Genomic DNA, 6,246 nt, shown 5'->3' on the forward strand with positions numbered 1-6,246 from the left:
GCCGAGAGGGAAGGGCAGTGGATAGAGTGTGGAAGAAAGAAAGGCTGTGGGGTCAGACAGACCTGGCTTCTAATGCCAGCTCTGCCTCTAAGCTGACTGTCTCCATGCCTTAGTCTTTGCTCTTCTCATCTGTAATAGATTGAAAATAATATCTCTGATGTGATGTTATGAGGATGAGATAGTATGTATGTAAAATGCTTTCCTAAAATGCCTGTTACTTGGTAAGTTGTAAATAGTAGTTACTATTACAAATGAATGAAACTAACTGTTGTAAGTGCCTGCTGGATGAAAGAACCCAAGGTTTATTATTTTTATATTATATTTTATTTTACTTTATTATATTTATTTATTTATCCTCACCGGAGGGCAGTTTTTTTTTCATTACTTTTAGAGAGAGAAGAAGGGAGAGAGAAACATCATACGCACCCAGATCTAAGATCAAACCTGCAAGCAAGGCATGTGCCCTGACCCGGAATCGAATCCTCAACCTTTTGGTTACAAGATAAGACTCCAACCAACTGAGCCATAGTGGCCTGAGTGGTCCATAATTTAAAAAACTGTTATTTATTTAATGCTCACAGCAGCACTTCTATTACATAGATGAAGAAAATTAACCTTAGAAAGGCAAAATTAGTTCATGCATTCATTTATTCCTCTAGTTCATTCATTCAAGAAGTATATGAGCCTCTGCTATGTGCCAGACACTGTAGTAGGAGCTGAGACTTCACAGACATGGCCTCTCCCATCCGGGAGCTCAGTCCAGGGCCTCACAGCTGATAATGATAGATAGTATTTAGTCAGCACCTATTATTGTGCCGTGCCCTGGCTGGTTTAGCTCAGTGGATTGAGCGTCGGCCTGCGAGCTAAGTGTCGCTGGTTCGATCTTCCAGTCAGGGCACATCAGAGAAGGAAAACTCTGACTCCAAAAAACCTCCGCTGCCTTGTGGCATACCTCTTCAGGGGAAAGGCTAAGGGAGTAAACCCCGACAGAAAATCCGGAGCCGGAGTCCCTAAGGCGGTTTGACGTTGTAGTCAACACCGGCAACTCCTGCGGCGCACCTGAACCCAAGCTGTATCGACTCCGTCTTTCCCTTGGACCCTTCAGCTGCGAAGAGAGGGGGGGTCTGCTGCATGGGCAACAGCAGACCCTCCATATCACCCTGCCCAGGCTCTGTAGCTTCAGCTTCACTGGAGAGGACACTCCAGCATCATCGCAAGATGTCGATTCAACACGGGAGGAGACAGATACCATGTCACTCCCGAGTCGGACTGCACAGCCATTCTCGGCGGTACAGATAGACTCTTAAGAGGCTACACCATCGTCTCTCGAGACGGACGGCTGCCGACGATTATTGTGCCAGGCACTGTTCTAAGCACACTGTATTGACTCAAATGAATCAACTCAGTTAATTTCCGTAACTGCAACAAACCATTGGACAGATGAAGAAACTAAGGCAGAGGGAAGTTAAGTAAATTGCCTGAGGTCACACAACTAGGAAGTGGCAGTGCTGGGATTTAAATCCAGGCAGACAGACTCCAGAATCTGATTTCTTAGCCACTTTCCCTACAGCTACTTTTTAGCATGCGATTTAAAGTCATAGGATGGATGTATATCTCAGGATGCCAGTAGCAACCCCCTTCACTCCTTGCATCTTTGTAAGGCCTTGTCCTTGGAATCTATTGCCTTGCCTTCTTTGATTCTTCAAGGCTAAAGATTTCTTTTGACCTAAACTGGAAGACAGGAGAGAAGGTGGGAACCCCTAGGTTAGCAGGGAGTAATTAGTTGCTCAGCCTGGGGAAGAAAATCTGGTAGAGTCTAATAAGGTCCCCGTCTGAAAAGATTGAGAAGGTTCTGGCTTCAGTCAGGTCACATCTAATTCTTGTTCTGAAAAATGAGGGCATCGAAATGTTTTTGGCCCAGCCCTGCAGGAAGCAGATTTTGTTCTAACTCCTTGCTGCTTAGAGGCCAGGTATATCCACATGTGTATGGGGCCAGGTGTGTAGCCTATATGAGAGAATTGACCTGAGCACACTAAAATGTTTCCTCTCTCTTAATGCTACTATAAGGAAAACAATGATACAAGGGCAACTGTCCCTTGGCTCCTGTATCAGAGAGACAACAGAGAGTGTTAGGAACTGGGGCAGAGTCGGAAAATGTCTAAAGAGGAAGCCATTCCTTGGCTCTGGTTGATTGCTGACCTGAAGCAACGGGGACCTATTTTTCTAAAAGGAATGAAAATCTGGATTTTTATGAAAAAAAAAAAATCTACATTTTCTTTACTGGTAACTGCTGTTTAACCGCTATAACAACAATGACACATGATTGTGGGCTGAGTAAGTGTTTTTGGATTCAGGATGCAAGCCCCCGTAGGCAACCTTTTAGCAAGACTCCCTCGGGAGACTTTGGCAGAATTTAACCTCTGGAATGAAGCAGGATGGAGAGAACGGGGCAAGAGGAATCCAAGGGACCAAAGGCAAAACAAAAACAATCACATGCAGCAATGCCCATTGTCTGCCTTCTTGTACCTGTCACAGGTGCCATAGAAGTGGTTTAGGAGAAGATAGGCAAGAATGCTGCAGTGAACCAGTTCCTTTAAAAGTACATGGGCTCAGTTTCTTGCTCTGTGTGCCGGAGGCTTTCTCTTGCAATGGTGAACAGAATTTAACCTTTTGTTGATGTTGCTATTCTCCTCTTTGAGACAGACAAATATAAGCAGCCCATGACTTGTTCTTACTATTTGAGCAAGGATTTGAAAAAGGGCAAAGACAACCGCAATTCCAGAGGCCAAATTCAGGGTCAGTTTTCTCTCCTCAAGTTAACATTAACCTTTAGGTAAACGGGGCCACACCTCCTCAAGGGCTTGGTAAATAGGAGCCGTTGTGGAGGGCTAGGGGAGTGGAGCTGCATGTTTACCTGGAAGGAAGGAAGCAGCCCAAGGTTAAGATTTCATGTACCTTAGCCCTCTTGAACTTTGCCAAGAATGTGCCTATTCACTGGGCAAAACCAACTCTCAAGGCCCAGGTTTTGTCGGTTAACTGCACTGAGCACTACTCTTTCTCCCCGTGCTCAGGTGTCACCATAAAGGGACTTGGGTATAAGTGGCAGCTCTTTTCAGCAAGAGGGAGAAACGAATGACAATCCTCAGCCGACTTAATAATTCTGCCTCCCTTTCTCTCATGGGTGTGTGTGTGAACATTCATGAGATATGACATTTCTATGAAAAGCCAACATAAGGGTTCATTATTAAATTATTCATAGGTTAGAGACCCCCACCATCTGAATTTTGGTTTGGGAAAGGGGCAAAGTGAGGCAGAAAGCTGTAGTAGTGTTAAAAACATGGCTGTAAGGTATAAAAATTGTCTAGAATTAGCAAGTCTGGGGACAGAGGAGCAGTAACTCCCAAGAGATTGTGTGACTGGTGAGCCAGCAGTAATTGCATGTTGCTGGTTGTAGTCCAAACTGATGGAATCCCTCTGGGAATCAACATGGTGACAGAAAGAAATAAACACATAACATACATAATAATAAAATTTACATTGTTAACAATAGGGCGATTGTTGGTTAAATTCAGTTGCATTCCTTCAATGGGGTATTATTATACAACCATTAAAAACTAGAAATCTATAAACTTGGCCATAACCAAACAGATGTTTATGCTTTGATATTAAGTGGGCAAAACACATACAAAATTCTTTGTATGTTATGGTTACAATTATATAAGAATAATTATGCTTAGAAATTAAAAATAAAAGAGAATACACAAAAGGGCCAAAGTTGCCATGTTAGGGTAGAAAACCTAAAGGTGATTTCTCACCCTACCCTTTCCTAACTTTCTTTAATGTTATAGTATTTCAAGAATGGTAATAATATATTAAAATACATTATAATACAGATATTAACATCTTTTCAAAAAACTAAAGAGTTTGTGAGGGAAGAACAGGTAGCAAATAGCCAGCAGGCAGGAAAGGAGAGGGACTGAAATGGTGAGGAGGTTGGCAGGGTTTTGGAGGTGAGGAGAGGAGGGGAGAACACCAGAAGATAGGCTTGATGGTTATAGAAACCTTGGATTTGAAGTGGATATAGATCAGTTCATCAGGCCTGGGAAGTTCTGGGTTACCCAGAGGCAAACTAAGCACATTCCTAAGGATTAGTGAAGCAGGGTATTAAAAACCATTTTAAAAACTACTTGATAGTTGAAATTCAAGCAGACATCAAAGAAGTCATCACGGGGATGGAGGAATGAGAATTTGGCTGGCCTTCCTTACAGGTATTTTGCCACTGGTCTTGTTTTTCTTTTGAATGGGATGGTCAGGTAGACATTACAGCCTCTTCTGCGGCTAGAGTCTCGGAAGCCCTGCACTGAGCCGTGGGCTTGAGTCTGGGTCAGTCAGCCCGCCAGTCAGTCCTGCATTCTATGCGCACCAGCGGCTTTCTCTCTCAGGCCAGCACATTACGTGCGGGAGGTTTCGTGCAGTGCCGAAACAGTTAATGGGCCTCCTTGAAGCACCTCGTCTGCACCCACGGGGACAGACTCCCTCAGCTAAGACGGCTGACGCCCTTGGTCCTGAGGCTGTCTCCAGATACTCAATAATAATAAGATTGTTTACCAGGTGGTGCCATGAGTAGCAGCATCTCAGCCTGCTCGTGAAAACCGCAGGAGGGAAAAACCAAGGCCAGGGTTGGCTGAATGAGTCCCTAAGGCCATAGTCAGCAACAAAAGGAGGAATCAGCTCCCTCCTAGAGCCTTGCACCCACTGTGGAGGTGTGGTGGCATTTTGTAAATTGTAACCTGTTGCCTAGTCTTAGCATTGGTGGACCACCCCCGTGAGTAAGGGAGGGGGTCCCCCTGCAGGTGAATCCAAGTAATTGCCGCGTTTTCTGCCCTCTTCCAGGGGGTGCCAGTATTTCCCCAGAGTCTCCTCCCAGTCCCGGGAGATGCTCCAGCATCAGCCTTTGGATAGCAAGGAAGGGACAGAGTCAGAAGAGAGAGAGGACAGTTCCATAGCAGATTTGAAAGAAATCGTCACCCTGGCTTTTGTGAGAGACAACACTGAGGCGCCAAAGGGGCTTCAGAATGGCCAGCAGCAAGGCAAGAAGAAGAGGAAGAAAAAGAGGTTAGGATTGAAAGAGAGGGAATGGGGATCCATGTTGATAAGAGCAGGAGGGACCTGGGAGGAAGGAGCCTTGGCTGCTACTGCATGGGGGAAGGAGGAACTGTCTGATGAGACCGTCACAGTCACACCAATTGCAGTTTATATAAAAAGATCCCACTTTTGGGATGAAATAATGATGCATCGAATCTAAAACCACACTTTGCACTAGTCTTCACTCTATTTGTGTTCAGATTGTCTTTTATTTAAAAAAAAAAATCATGTGTAAAGGGTTAGGTTTCTTGCAGCCTCACCTGGTACGGGATGTTTCTGCGTACAGTCTCCTGTTCTGGCAAGTGTGTCTGCCTCTGTCCTGCTGCTTTTCTTTTTCTCTTTTCCAGATGATTGGTGATCAATTTATCCAGCTGCCGATACGAGAGTGGTGAGCATCTGCATTCAAGGAATCTGCGATGGGGACCCTCTGAAGTCCCCCAAAGGGCTGGGAAGCATCACGCTTATGTATTGTTGAGGATGAAAAGGAGTGTCTTGTCTCCAAATCCTGTTCTTTGCATCTCTCAGTTCATTTAATTATTTGAGGAAGTTGGAAAGCTCATTCCAGGAAAATATGGGTTTGACCACAATGATGTCCACTTCGACTATCTCTGGTTCTCATGCATGGTTATTAGGGGATCTGATTGTAGAGAAGGCAATGGTTAACTACAGTCAATGGCTTATTTTTAGAGCACAAGTTCCAAACTGGCTGTCCATGAGCTGAAGATGACCTACAGAGCTCCTTTGTACTCCAGAGCAGAGAGTTGTCGTTATTTTAATTTCAAATTTGGATGCGTTGGGCTGGTCTTGACTCTTCTGGTCGCTGCAGGCACTTCTTCCTTTCCAGGCCCTTGAAGGCGTTTGAGTTTGTGTTGGAATCAGTTATAAATACTGACAGGGACAGGAGGGAAAAGGATGTGATCACATATATGTGGTTTTGAAATACATTGTATAATGTTTTTTCCTACCAATTTACTTCACTAATTAAGCTTGGCTCCAGCTGGTGTTAAGGATTTAGGTTTATATTCCCTGAACATTCAGGGCTTTGTGTTTAGGGGAAAGCCAGAGGCTTACTACCTGGCAAGGGGAAGCCAGGGCGGATAC

The sequence above is a fragment of the Furipterus horrens genome, unplaced genomic scaffold (assembly GCF_987537825.1).
Source record: "Furipterus horrens unplaced genomic scaffold, mFurHor1.1.pri manual_scaffold_11, whole genome shotgun sequence".
Classification (NCBI taxonomy): domain Eukaryota; kingdom Metazoa; phylum Chordata; class Mammalia; order Chiroptera; family Furipteridae; genus Furipterus; species Furipterus horrens.